This window comes from Podarcis tiliguerta (assembly GCF_965153285.1).
Source record: "Podarcis tiliguerta genome assembly, chromosome: 9".
Lineage (NCBI taxonomy): Eukaryota > Metazoa > Chordata > Lepidosauria > Squamata > Lacertidae > Podarcis > Podarcis tiliguerta.
The window spans coordinates 30,109,509-30,124,770 of NC_139542.1; the positions used below are offsets into that span (position 1 = coordinate 30,109,509).

At 44.9% G+C, this 15,262-nt stretch overlaps 1 long non-coding RNA gene across 1 annotated transcript in view; it reads right to left on the reverse strand.

Moving 5' to 3' along the window:
• Positions 1-446: 446 nt before the first annotated feature.
• The window catches only part of LOC310685482, a 79,767-nt gene continuing 64,951 nt past the window's right edge, over positions 447-15,262 (reverse strand). The window contains exon 3 of the long non-coding RNA XR_014515316.1: positions 447-524. This is a non-coding gene — a long non-coding RNA (uncharacterized lncRNA). The remainder of the gene's footprint in view (positions 525-15,262) is intronic.

Below are 15,262 nucleotides of genomic sequence, written 5' to 3' on the forward strand. Positions count from 1 at the left end.
ACTGGTAGGGCTGACAAGTAGATGTATTGTCCTGCATCTAAGCAACCCACTGCAAAGTCTTTACAAAAATGGTGGAAAGCTCTCCATTATTTGAGAGCACCTACCATCTTAAGGAAAATGAAGAGGCAGCACAAGCCCCCAAACTGTCCTTAACATGCAGCAAATTCACAGTTGGCTGTACAGCAAAGCTGTTTTTGGTTTGGTTTGGTTTGGTTTTTACATTTTGCAGCCAGAACCATTTCCCCACTTTTTATGTTTGAGCAATTATCATCGTTTTCAAAGTAATGGAAATTGATTTGGCCATGGAATGGGACAATCTAGTTGTTATGTCATGTGATTGTCAGCTATGAGAAGATCCTCAGTACCAATTTGACTGAAGACTCTTAAGAGACAACAGACAACAGAGAAAGCATTTCAGTTTACCTTAATAGATGATTCGGTATGGCCCTTGGGATGCATTGGTAGCACATGTGACTCCAGATGGAAGTTTTTGTGTTGAAATCACACCAGGGTCATCCATCTGCCTTTGGGGAGAGGGCATAGATCAGGAGTAAAGTACACATTTAGGCTATGGAGGAAACACCTCTGTGTAAAAACCTGGAAAACTGTTGCCTGTCAAAGTAGACAATATTGGACTAGATGGATCTGATAGACAGCAACTTCCTGTGTTCCCAATCATCTGGATTAGGTCTGAATAAAGGTCAAGAACAGCATATTACTTTTTAGGATTATCTTCTACAGGCTCTAAGTTATAGAAGTACACAAATCATTGAAACTGGCTGTGCAAAGTGCATATATAGGAATGAAATTTGTATGCAAATAGCAATATTGGCACATGTATCTATGTATTTCATTTCTAAAATGAATACATATGTTCCAAATGCAAGTGTATAGGCAGCCATTTTAGGCTTCAGAAAAATTGCTCGTAAAGTCTGCTAAAGTGCAAATAATTTTGGTTTATGGCTTCCTCTGCTCATCTCTGAGGAAGAAGAACTCTGAAAATCTGGTGTCCAGGTATGTAAAAGAGAACAGGAAATGATTCTTTATATTTCCTTCTTTCCTAGGCCTCCTTCTTTCCCTTTTTTCCATTTTCACCCTCATCCCTTGGATATTTTATACACCATTCATCCTCAGGCATTCTCCTTTAATGCAGAGTATCTAATCAAGAAATGGAAAGCCATGAATACACTTTACACTTCAACTCAAAACACATTTGCTCAGATGTATGCTCTTTCAATTTTGAATTAGTTCTATTATGATCACAGTCTGTACCACCTTAAATCCAAGAATTACACTTGACTTGCACATTATTATTATTATTATTATTATTATTATTATTATTACTATTTGCATTTATATATCGCCCTACACCGGAGGTCTCAGGACGGTTCAGAGAACAAAATCTGTTACTAGCTGTTTCCCTCACCTCCCTGCATTCCTGCTGCAAAGTTTAATTTTCTCTTGGTGTTTGTGGGGGGATGACTTCTCATTGGGTCCCAGTTCAATATAGGGAAAAGGTCCAACAGTTCTCAAAGAGATGGCAGTGTATGGCAACCCCACCTGCAGGGAAAACAGCAGCCACCAGGACAAGTGCTGGTGGTGTGGATCAATGAGGAGCCTGAGTTCTAGCTGTGGCTAAAATAAAACAGATATAGGGTGGAATAGTAAAACCTTAAATGCAACCTTAAATCAAACTCAACAAATTGACAACAGTGATCTTAACAACTGATGCTAACACAGAGAGAGTGGTGACACCACGAAGCAAATACGGCACAAGGCTCTCCTCCCAATCTGTTGGAATTAATCTAAAGAAAGCCCGTAAAACCATCAAAAAGATCACTGAAAATTAAATACGCTCATCTGGTGTGAAACAAGAGCACACAGGGAGTGAAATGGGTTACGTTCTCAACTACCTTGCCTTCACTATGAGCTATGGAATTTTGACAGCAGACGATGACACCTGTAAAAATAATATTTTACAAAATGGGTCAGATGCTAGTTGATAAAGAAAGTCTCATATATATATATATATGTTTACAAAAATATGGGCATTGTCTCTTTTTTCAAGTTGTGTTTTCTATGGATCAGTTTCATTTGTTGTGAGACATTAGTGTTATGTACAGTGTTAGGTTAGGGAGGAAAGAGGGGGAGGAATGGTAAGTGGGGTTGGGTTGGGTGGCAATGCTTCTATTCTTCTACTAAGTGTATGTGTGGGATTTTGTGGCAGCGTCACTTGTGTGGGTTCTCTTACTATTCACTTGTATTTCCTTGGTGGTGAGAGAGGTTGGGGGTAGCCTAGGGTGTGGTTGGTTGCCTTTGGTTGGCTGTAGTGAGATTTGTTTTTGTGGGTGAGTGGGGTATGTCTGAGTGTTTTTGGATCAGGTTAGCCAGACTGATTTGTATGCTGCTGGAAGATGGAAGTATGTAGGAGACAACATGCTCTCTGATTTAAGGGCAATCATTTTAAAAAAGGGGGGGATTATAATTCTCAAGGAGGGTAAGATAATGCCAGAATCATAAAAATTCTACTTTGATAATAATGAAGAAATTTGGCAAAGCCTTCTCATGTAAGAAGCACACATGTGGCATAAGACCAAGCTGTGCTGGCAGAACACTGTGACTATGTTCCCTGGAAAATTCTCTTAACACGTTTTCATCAAGACTGCCGATTAAGCAGATAATTCTTGAAGCCACAATACTCTGATTCCCAGAACACTCACAGATCCTCCTCTGCTAACAGTGGAAGACATTCTGGAGAAAAGTCAACAACAGAAAATTGCTAGGTGTTTGATATTTTAAAAATAAAACAAAACATGTTTATTCTTTTATATACAGAATTGTTGTAGGTCTATCTCAGGGGTAGGCAACCTAAGGCCTGGGGGCCAGATGCGGCCCAATCACCTTCTCAATCTGGCCTACAAACGGTCCGGGAATCAGCATGTTTTTACAAGAGTAGAATGTGTGCTTTTATTTAAAATGCATCTCTGGGTTATTTGTGGGGCATAGGAATTCATTCATTCCCCCCCCCCCAAAAAAAATATATAGTCCAGCCCACCACATGGTCTGAGGGACAGTGGACCGGCCCACGGATGAAAAAGGTTGCTGACTCCTAGTCTATCTTGAGAGACAATGGAGTGCACCTCTGGGGAAGAAGTCGATCTGCTGCATTAGCAGCACCAAAGTGACTTACCCAGGGCACAAGCCTGGGCAGTTTGTCTGAAGGTCCTAGTCTGCCCAGATGAGAAGATCCCATTCTTGGCCTCACTAATGTGGTCCAAAGGAAAGCAGAGCAATATGTTTGGCACAAGCTTGGCAACAGGAGTTGTCAGAAGGGGATGTACAACTTGCCAACCAACCATCTTGGGAATTCCATTCTATATTTGTGTAGCCTTTTCTTCTCCCAAATATATCCCACAAGGCAGCAGAGGTTTAGCATCAGAGTTTTCCTTCTCTTATATGGGCTACCTTCCCAGGTAGACTAGACCCATCTGCCCCCTAACTTCTCTCTAAAGCACGTACAGAAACTACCTTCTTGACGTTGGACCCAGGGGTGCCAACTTTAATAAAATATTGGAGCGGGGGGGGGGGGACTAGACATAACCTATCACATGATGCAGTGCACACACCACTTGAATAGCAAATGCCCATCAACTTTGGGGGGCTTTGCCCCCTCAAATATTTTATTGGGGGCACAGACCCCTTGGGCCCTAGGAGATGGCTCCTATGCTTGGACCCACTATTGGTCTCACCCACTCAATCCACTGGAGCATGTCTTTGCATGCAGAGAAAATCCCTAGCTATCTGAGGGTTTGAGACCCATCATCTACCCTGACCTGGTTTAGCAGGCCCGTTGTTGTTGTTCCCAGGTATGGCCAGTGTTGCATGCTGACAGCTTCTAGGAGCCACAGGAGAGAGCTGAGTGCAGGGTGGGGACCAAAGGTGGACAAACTATCCCAGAAGGAACATGATGTGTCCCACACCAGAGGTACTACTCCTCCCCTAACACCAAATACACCCAGTACTAAATATCACAATAATATTCCACTGGATGGTGTTGTTGTTGTTGTTTAGTCGTGTAGTCATGTCCGACTCTTCGTGACCCCATGGACCAGAGCACGCCAGGCACTCCTGTCTTCCACTGCCTCCCGCAGTTTCATCAGACTCATGTTTGTAGCTTCGAGAACACTGTCCAACCATCTTGTCCTCTGTCGTCCCCTTCTCCTTGTGCCCTCCATCTTTCCAAACATCAGGGTCTTTTCCAGGGAGTCTTCTCATCTCATGAGGTGGCCAAAGTATTGGAGCCTCAGCTTCAGGATCTCTCCTTCCAGTGAGCACTCAGGGCTGATTTCCTTCAGAATGGATAGGTTTGATCTTCTTGCAGTCCATGGGACTCTCAAGAGTCTCCTCCAGCACCATAATTCAAAAGCATCAATTCTTCGGAGATCAGCCTTCTTTATGGTCCAGCTCTCACTTCCATACATCACTACTGGGAAAACCATAGCTTTTACTATACGGACCTTTGTCGGCAAGGTGATGTCTCTACTTTTTAAGATGCTGTTCTACCACTGGATGGTAGAACATTGAAATATACTTGGAGTTATTTCATGCTCTTTATTGCAGCTTGTAAAACAGTAATTGAATTTCCCCCCAAACCTCAGGCTTTTATATACATTATTTACACAATGAGTCCTGCCTGATTGGCAGATTCTGCTTCCCTCCTGGAGCATGATTGGTCTTTTCCTGCAGGCCAATCAGTTGTTGCATTCTATGATCCTACCAGCCTAATAGGATGATTAACTTCCTCTTGGAGCCTGATTGGTCTTCTCCTGCAAGCCAATCAGTTGTTGCATTCTAGGATCTTACCTGCCTATTGTTCTAGGATCCAAGCTTAATATATAACAAACATACACTCCACTAAACGAAGATACAAAATGGAAGGCCAAGTTCTACCACTATGTAGTTGTTGTAACATCTGGTAGTGCCGGATTTAGGGCAGTGGAGTTGGTTCCCCTGTACAGTGGTACCTCGGGTTAAGTACTTAATTCGTTCCGGAGGTCCGTACTTAACCTGAAACTGTTCTTAACTTGAAGCACCACTTTAGCTAATGGCACCTCTTGCTGCTGCCACACTACCGTAGCATGATTTCTGTTTTCATCCTGAAGCAAAGTTCTTAACCTGAGATACTATTTCTGGGTTAGCGGAGTCTGTAACCTGAAGTGTAGGTAACTTGAAGTGTATGTAACCCGAGGTACCACTGTACAAGATGCCAAGCCACGGGATTGCAAATCATCATCATCATTCCTATATTTATATGGGTACCTATTGAAAGTACCAAAACATGAAATATTTGGGGGGCACCGAATTTTGTACTTGCTCAAGGTGCCATATTACCAAAGTCTACCCCTCCATCTGGTAAATGCGCTTCTAGCCAGTGAGCCTATCTGGGACTCCAGTGACAAAGTGAGATGCAAAAACAGCCCCAGACTGCATACCTGTTGCCTCACAGGGAGCACAACCCCACCCAAGGCAGGCAACTAACCAATTTCTTGGACGCAGGAAACACTTTCAGTGCCTCCACTGATGTGCAGCTTAGATTCCCTCACCCGTCCTGCCACTGTTCCAGTGCCTGTACATCCTTTCCTGATTTAGATGTTATGGAGAAATAAAAGCTGAGTGCCATCTGCATACTGTTGGCATCTTGACCCCAAACCCCTAGTGACCACTCCCAGAGGCTTCAAATAGATGTTAAATAGCATTGGGTATAAAATAGTGCCTTCGGCATCCCATAACATAACATGTCTACTCAGAAGCATCCCATAACATAACTGCTACGCCCAAAAGTATTCTCCCAATGCCACTCTCTGAACTCAGTCCATTAGGTAGGACTAGAACCACTGTAAATAGCGCCCATAGTAAAATGATAGAACCATCTCACACAGGAAGCAGTGATAGCTACCAATTTGGATGGGTTTAAAAGAGAATTAGCCATTATTGCTATGTTCTACTGCCTCTTTCAGATGTGCCATGGGAATTGCAAGTGGACAGAATGCTGTTGCATTCATGTTCAAATTGGAGGCCACTGTGAGAACAGGATACTGGACTAAATGGGCCATTGGCCTGATCCTGCAGGCTCATCTTATGTTTGGAGGGTTGCTCTGCAGACCCTGTTCCATCCAAGAGCAAATGTAAAGCTTGGGACTCCTTCTGCCCCCCCCCCCCCCCGGTATTCCATACAATTCTGTTCTTTTCCATCTCTAAATCAAAGAACATTTTCATAATTTATATAATCTGATTCATTTGGCCTGCTCAGGGTTAAGTCTGCAAAATGTAGCCTTACCAGATTCTTAATAGTGACTTGCAGTAAATTAAGCTATTTTGGCACTTCCACTTTTTGTGATCTCTTTATTGCAATCAGCTGCTCCTTTGCTCAGGATGGTGTCACTTAGGAGGATTCCAAAACTGAAATTAATTCATCATTTGCAATGATTCTGGGTATGAATGTCATTCATGGTTTGGCTGCTAATAACACATTATACGTGATGGGGTCAATATATAGAACTCATTCCTTCTGTTGATTACATTTCCCTTCTTCGGATTTGCCTCAATGCTGCTCACGCTCTCACAACCACCAATTTACATGATGTGCTGTCTGTGGAATGTTGTGGTCATTTCATTTCATTTTCTATCCTTTCTTTCTTTGTAATATTCTCTAATTGGTGATTCACTTGTCTGTCATTTCAACATCTTGAATTGTATTATTCTCATTTATTTTATTTTATTTTTTTGCATTTAATTATGTCTTCTTTCTGATGCAAAGTTAAAATGGGGTGAATTATTTGGTCTGGTTTTATTTTTCTGACAGTATTCACTCTGCAGCAGCTTAAGGGGTTTCTATCAGGGCATTACAGAACTGAATCTACCTTAGGTTTTATATCTCTGATTTCATTATTTGCCCAGATGCTCACTAGTGCAAAAAAAAATAAAAGAAACTTCTTTTAAAAGTTGTGCTAATTTTTACCAGCTAAGAATTCTGTCTTCTGAGTATCGCCTTCCATCCCTCATCAACCTTTTCTTTCAGTTACCTATTCCCAAATTCCAACATATCTTATTTCATTGGTCTCAGGACAGGCAGAACTACAGAAAGGATTATTTGTTATCCACATTTATTCAGAAGCGACTATGTGGGCCAATAATTTCTCCTCTAACGGTAAACACCACCCACACTTGTTCACAGACAAATATCTGAAAAAGAATGGTGGGTTAACTCAGGAAATGACATGATTCTAAACTAAACTACCGTATTTTTCGTCCCATAGGACGCTCCGTCCCATAGGACGCACCTAGTTTTTTGGGGGGGAAATAAAGGGGAAAAAAATTTCCTTTATTTTCCCCCCAAAAGCAGGTCCGGGAAACCCAACCAGGTCGAGGAACAGCGGGGTGGCGGCGCTGCGCCTCCCTGCTGTCCCCCGAGCTTGTGGGGCTGGCCAATGTCTGCCTGGCGTGAGGGGCGCCCTGAAGCAGAGCGCCCCTCGCGCCAGGCAGCAGGCTGCTATCTGCAGCGTGGGGAGCGCTGCGGGGAACTCCTGGAGGGCTCCCCACGCTGCGGGTGTCTGCCTGGCGTGAGGGGCGCCCTGAAGCAAAGCGCCCCTCGCGCCAGGCAGCAGGCTGCTATCTGCAGCGTGGGGAGCGCTGCGGGGAACTCCTGCAGCGTTCCCCATGCTGCGGGTGTCTGCCTGGCACGAGGGGCGCCCTGAAGCAGAGCGCCCCTCGCGCCAGGCAGCAGGCTGCTATCTGCAGCGTGGGGAGCGCTGCGGGGAACTCCTGGAGGGCTCCCCATGCTGCGGGTGTCCGCCTGGCGTGAGGGGCGCCCTGAAGCAGAGCGCCCCTCGCGCCAGGCAGCAGGCTGCTATCTGCAGCGTGGGGAGCGCTGCGGGGAACTCCTGCAGCATTCCCCATGCTGCGGGTGTCTGCCTGGCACGAGGGGCGCCCTGAAGCAGAGCGCCCCTCGCGCCAGGCAGCAGGCTGCTATCTGCAGCGTGGGGAGCGCTGCGGGGAACTCCTGGAGGGCTCCCCATGCTGCGGGTGTCCGCCTGGCGTGAGGGGCGCCCTGAAGCAGAGCGCCCCTCGCGCCAGGCAGCAGGCTGCTATCTGCAGCGTGGGGAGCGCTGCGGGGAACTCCTGCAGCATTCCCCATGCTGCGGGTGTCTGCCTGGCACGAGGGGCGCCCTGAAGCAGAGCGCCCCTCGCGCCAGGCAGCAGGCTGCTATCTGCAGCGTGGGGAGCGCTGCGGGGAACTCCTGCAGCGTTCCCCATGCTGCGGGTGTCTGCCTGGCACGAGGGGCGCCCTGAAGCAGAGCGCCCCTCGCGCCAGGCAGCAGGCTGCTATCTGCAGCGTGGGGAGCGCTGCGGGGAACTCCTGCAGCGTTCCCCATGCTGCGGGTGTCTGCCTGGCGTGAGGGGCGCCCTGAAGCAGAGCGCCCCTCGCGCCAGGCAGCAGGCTGCTATCTGCAGCGTGGGGAGCGCTGCGGGGAACTCCTGCAGCGTTCCCCATGCTGCGGGTGTCTGCCTGGCGTGAGGGGCGCCCTGAAGCAGAGCGCCCCTCGCGCCAGGCAGCAGGCTGCTATCTGCAGCGTGGGGAGCGCTGCGGGGAACTCCTGCAGCGTTCCCCATGCTGCGGGTGTCTGCCTGGCGTGAGGGGCGCCCTGAAGCAGAGCGCCCCTCGCGCCAGGCAGCAGGCTGCTATCTGCAGCGTGGGGAGCGCTGCGGGGAACTCCTGCAGCGTTCCCCATGCTGCGGGTGTCTGCCTGGCGTGAGGGGCGCCCTGAAGCAGAGCGCCCCTCGCGCCAGGCAGCAGGCTGCTATCTGCAGCGTGGGGAGCGCTGTGGGGAACTCCTGCAGCGTTCCCCATGCTGCGGGTGTCTGCCTGGCGCGAGGGGCGCCCTGAAGCAGAGCGCCCCTCGCGCCAGGCAGCAGGCTGCTATCTGCAGCGTGGGGAGCGCTGCGGGGAACTCCTGCAGCGTTCCCCATGCTGTGGGTGTCTGCTGGCGTGAGGGGCGCCCTGAAGCAGAGCGCCCCTCGCGCCAGGCAGCAGGCTGCTATCTGCAGCGTGGGGAGCGCTGCGGGGAACTCCTGCAGCGTTCCCCATGCTGCAGATGTATGCCCGGCGCGAGGGGCGCTCTGCTTCAGGGCAGCCCTCGCGCCAGGCGGCAGGCTGCTATCCGCAGCGTGGGGAGCGCTGCAGGGAACTCCTGGAGGGCTCCCCACGCTGCGGGTGTCTGCCCGGCGCGAGGGGCGCTCTGCTTCAGGGCGCTCCACCCGCCGGGCGGCAGGCTGCTATCCGCAGCCTAGACATCCCTGCGGGACCTCCTGCAGGGCTGCCTAGGGTGCGGATGTGTTCCCCAAGCGCCGGGCGCTCTGCTTTCAGGGCGCCCGACGCTCCAGGAAGCAGGCTGCTATCCGCAGCCTAGACATCCCTGCGGGACCTCCCGCAGGGCTGCCTAGGCTGCGGATGTCTTCCTGAAGCCTGGAGAGCGAGAGGGGTTGGTGCGCACCGACCGCTCTCGCTCTCCACGCTTCAGCGAAAGCCTGCATTCGCCCCATAGGACGCACCCAGATTTCCGCTTCATTTTTGGAGGGGGAAAAGTGCGTCTTATAGGGCGAAAAATACGGTAGACAAAATAGAGATATAAACTAGACAAAATCACTATAAATTGCTCGGTCAATAGTATGTTTCCATAAGGATTGAGTAAAATTTACACTACTTGTGATGGAAAGCGTTTGGAGATGTGGGCATTCAAGGGCTGATATGAAAGATATTTGGTGGACTCATTCAATAATTAAAATCTTTTGTGGAGATGTGATGAGGACAGTATCTTTAATGACACCTTATACTTTCTTATTAGACCCCCTGATAATTTCATTAGGATATTTAGATCAACAAATATACCATAAGGAGTTAATATAGAATCTCACAGTAGCTGCTCATCTGGATTTTTCACAGAAATGGAAAACTGGGTCCCCATCGTAAGTGAAAGAGTAGTCAGCAATTTTTTTCAAGGCGGCATTATAAACTTACGGAATTGATTAGTATGACAGATGGTAGACAAGAGGAGAACATCTTAATGATAAATGGATTCCACCAGTTGAAGAGTAAATAAAATATATATGTTCTTGAGATTTAATAAAGTTTGATAAGAAAGATATTGTATCTTTTTGAATTTTTTTTTAATGTTGTCTCAATTATTCTGCTAAGAGATCAAGTTCCATAGCTTAACTATGTGTTGTGTGAAGTACTTCCTTTTATCTGTTCTTCCAACATTCCACATCATTGGGTGTCTGCACATTCAAGTGTTATGAAAGAAACTCTGGAAAAAAAAACTTTTTAAAAAAGAGATCAGTTCAATAATGCCCAGATGATGCGTTCTGTCCTCAGAAACAAGTCTGCCATTAAATAAATAGTCGCGGTGGTTGCTCAACAGTTTTGAAATGTACTTATTTTGGTATGGGCATGTTCCTTTTTTTATTAACATGTTGATATTTTCCAATGTAAAACAGAATACAGTTCTTTCCTAAAAAGTTAGGCTGCAAGCCTAATGTTTCAATGCTGATGGCAGATGGGGAGGCACTAGAAGGCAGCACAATTGCCTCTCTACACAATCCTGTTCTCGGAAATGATTGCAGCTGATGGAGAGGGAGAGGCAGGAAGTTACCGCCTGCAGATATTCTTCTGGCAGAAGCCAACGTTGCTGATATCACGTGATCCACTTTCAATACTGTTTGTGCCTGAAAAAGACTTTGTGAGGAGGAAGACATATTGCTTTGTTCCAATTGGTGCATATCCTAGAACTTCCTGCTGTAATCCTGTAACTTTTTATACTACGAATGTTCCATTATAGCACAGGAGTGCTCCTCCAGCTGGCAATAATGAAGAAATGCTGAGGTAGCACTGCAGAACAAAATGGAAGGTTGGGTGAGCAGTTCAGCATAACTGCTAACACACTATTGTTGCATCAATAATATATTGCAGAATACACTTGCAAAAACAAACAAACCCCAAACACAGCAGTTTGGAGGGGCCCTAAGTCAAATGTGAAAATATGAAAGTGGGTCCCATGTTGCAGGCTGGGAGTCTGAGGACTGGATGAAAGCAGCATTCTTCCTTCTTCATTTTGCTTATAATATTGCAAAGAATAGCAATCTGGAGTGACCCTGTGTCTTTGTTTCTTGCTCTCTCTCTCTCTCTCTGTGTGTGTGTGTGTGTGTGTGTGTGTGTGTGTTGCAGACTGGCACACCCACATCAAGAAACCTACTGTCAAACAAATCTTTATTTTCCAAACATCAGCACCGCTATGGTACTACTAGCAGCTGCTTTTCAACTAAGAGAAGGAGACTTCAGGATCCACAGTCTCTTAAAACCTGTGGGTTGCTTTGCTATTTTCATTCTTCTTTTATGAGCATAAAAGGAGTGGGGTGGGGGATACAGCTGGTATGTTGGGATGAATTCTTTTTTCATTAACTTCCCTGTATTTGAGGCAAGGCATCCCATTTCAGGCTAACTCAGCAAAGGGAACTCTGCTGGTTACAGGAATGTATCAGTCATCATAACCGGCATCACTGCATTTTCCATTGCAAGGCAGATAAGTTCATGCCAAACAACGGTTATATAAAGCCAAAATAAGGTTCTTGTAAACAAGTCTACGTAAACACAGGGTTAGCAGTCAGGCAGATTTCTCCAAAATTACATATCTAAGAATATGAGAATTGACTTCTTGTATTTGACCAATATTTATTTAGTCCAGGAGGCTCTTCCCAGCAGTGACCAGCTAGTTGCCTCTGGAAGCTTACAGGAAGGTCAACAGGTAAAGGTCATCTTCTGGGTCTGTTTGGGTTTTTTGTTTTGGTCCCCAGAAAAGAGCAGGCAAGTGATGAATGTTGAGGTATCATGAAGGGATTTGGAACTTGTAGCCCTCCATATGTTGTTTAATGCCAAGTCCCATAAACTGCCAGCCAATATTGCCAATGGTCAGGTGTGATCGGAGTTGTACTCCAGACACATCTGAAGGGCCACATTTTCTCCTGTTGGTAGATATCACTCTTCCTTGAATTTTTAATAACCAGAACTATAATACTTCAAATAGGTGGCAGTAGGGTCATGCAGTCTTTGTCGGCCATTGAGAAACTCTTTGGCTGGGTATACCTCAGGGCAGGACTGCCCACAAAAATCCTGAATTCAAACAGGTCAGTCAGAGGCCCACTACTGAGCAAAGCCTTACTCGTGAGTTGGCTGCTCCTGCTCCAGTCCACCAGCAACACATAAAAGCCTGACATGTCCCCTTTTGGCCCTACCAGTGTGGGATCTCCAACGGTGGTATGCTCAGAGACATGGAAGTTGCTGTAGCACTGTGGAGTGTTACTTCACTTTTGTGGTGAACCAGCTTCACTTTGCCACTGCTGATTCAAGTATGCAGAGAGGTTCCTATTTTACTCCTATAATCGTACATAAATTTCAGAAGCATTCTAACTACTGATACCATATTTCTACGCTATGCTGTTTGCCAGTGAATCAAGCTATCACCCAGTAACCGTGCTAATTTAGATATGGTACAATATCATCCAGACTTTAAAATTAACAAGATATCCTCTATTTATTGTTAACTATCAAGTCGTATTGGGGTAAATGTTGTTATCCTTAAATTGGTTGCCATTTCTTTAAGGGTTTTGTTGTTTTTTGCTTTTGTAGGGTTATTATTATTACTAGGAGCTGCCACCTCTGCCTATCTGCCAACTCCACCTTCATATCTGAGCCTCCATAGCTTCTTGCCTATCTTCCACCTGTCTCAGCTCTAGCATTCAGACTTCAGTCTTCAATCTTCAATCAGTCTTCAAGCTTCTGTAGCTGCTGCTTCTGGTCAGCACTCAAACAGTCAACATGCTAGAACTGGACTATTTATGTTCCAGCCAGTCTACCATTCAACCAATCAGATTTGAGTGGCATAGAATTCTCTCCCTTCATTGGATCACTTTTCCCATCCAATGAATGACCAAGAATTTCTACCCAGCAAGTCAACCAGAAGTGAAATTGTACAGTCCCGTAACTCGGTATAGAAAGAACCCAGATTTTCCCAGACTAGTCTTACGCAACTAAGTAAAAATCAACTGACCAGCCACCAATGAAAACTTACTATTGGAAACTTCATATAACTTTACATAGCACCCACACACACAGTAAACTCTTACACATTGTAGAAAAACATCGTCTCAGTAAATTAAACCCCTTTAAAAGGTGCTTTCTCCATTGACACAAAGGAGAAATGGATCTGTCAATGGATCTGATTTTAACTTCTGTAGCTCCTAGGACACCCTCCCAGGAAATATAGGACTGCAGCCTTCAACACCTAAAATATATCAATAAAAAAAACCCACTGCTGCCATTATGGGTATGCCAAAGAACTCCAGGGGGAAATATGGAAGTCTTTTATTGTTTGATTGGTAAATCCTGTCTATACTTGGAGAGATTTGCTTTATTTGTCAAAGAAGGACAATGAGCTGAATAGCCTGTGGTAGCTGGAAAATTGTAAAACACTCATATTTCTCAATTCCTGGACTCAAAGTGCTGTTTCACAAATTCATTTACAACCGTTCTCATCAGTTGATGATTGACAGCTGAATTTATGAATTATCTCCATTGAAAGATATTGCCTTTGACATGATATGAGGTGCTATGAAAATACTACCTCTAGCAGGTTTCCACATACAAGTTTAATTTGACCTAGCAATGAGTGTACATATTATTTATTCAGTCCTATTGAGTTCTATGGCCTTTTAAAGCTGTTTTTGAATGGATTTGAAGACTTTGTATTATATGGTGCTACCCATGGTGGTCATTTTGTACACCGCCTTATAAAAAGCAGTTTAAAAATCATTAATTAAATAAGTAAATATTGAACAACAGAAAAGCACAACAGAAGGCTCTCAGTCGGAAACAAAAATGAAGCAAGCAGCAAAATGGAAAATGGAGGGCAAGACATTTCCTACAAATAGTGGAATAAAACAGTTTATAGACAGCTGGAGAACATTGTGGAAGATTCTTAGGAGGAACTGTGAATTTTTAGGCATTAGACTATTTTGTTCCATGCTCCCTTACAGAACTGAAATGTGTTTATAAATAAACAAAGTACATAGCCTAAGAGAAACTTGTAGGATATCTGAAACTACATTGCAAATGCAGGCAGTTCCAAGACGAGGAAAAATAAATGGTGAGATAAAATGTTCTCTAATGCATGTGGAGACAACTCCTTAAGCTATCCTGAATAATTGGCATTTGAGAGGAACTTCATATCCATTTCAAGGCTTCTGGCCAATGAAAAGTGTGTCAGAACAATTTTTTTAAGAAGAGTTCATAAATTTTGTTTATATTATAAACACGTTGTAGAAATGACTGATGTGTACTATAAATGGTTTTAAGTACATTATTTATAAAGGGTCATTTATGAGGATTATAAGTTGTAAGTATTTGTCAGCTCCTGCTGGACCAGAACTGTGTGTTGTAGATGGCAGTTTTATCATGGGTTTATGCCTTCTAATAGACTATGGAGCACTGTGTAAGAATCCAGTAATAGCCATTTATTTGATGGATTGTCACTTAAACAATCCTCTCACACACTTTTATTGTTATTATACACTTTATATCACTTGTATTTGTGGTTTTAATCATTGATTTATTGATCTTATGATGTAAAAACACCTGACTATGACAGGTATTGTTTAAAACCGATGTCCAATGAAGTACAATGTATTAATATTCTACAATGTACAATATGCAGAACAGGGTGTTACAAAGGATAAATGACACACATACTGACTTGACTTTTCAGGAAATTAAAATGAAAGATCAGTTTAGCCAGAAGGCTATACTTTCCTAAAGATCATTTGTCCTTGTTTGATTTGCAGCTGAATCTGTGAATTGACTCAGTTTAAAAGTACTAGATTTGAAGTGGTGCCAGTAGGAAGAGAGTAATTGTCAGGTAGAACTATGGTCTTATTCTTTTATAAAAGTAAAATCAGGGCGAGTGGAAGAGTTGAGCCATGATTCAGCTAATAGCTCTGGCCTCCCTCCATTCACACAGCTGAGGAAGGCCTGAAGAGGTGAATCTTCTCACAGAATTATTTCCCCCATGACTGTGAACTTTGATCATGTTGAGTTGGGATACTAAATTCGAATGGATGTCTATAGAAATAATTCATGGGGAGAGTGGCAAGGTCT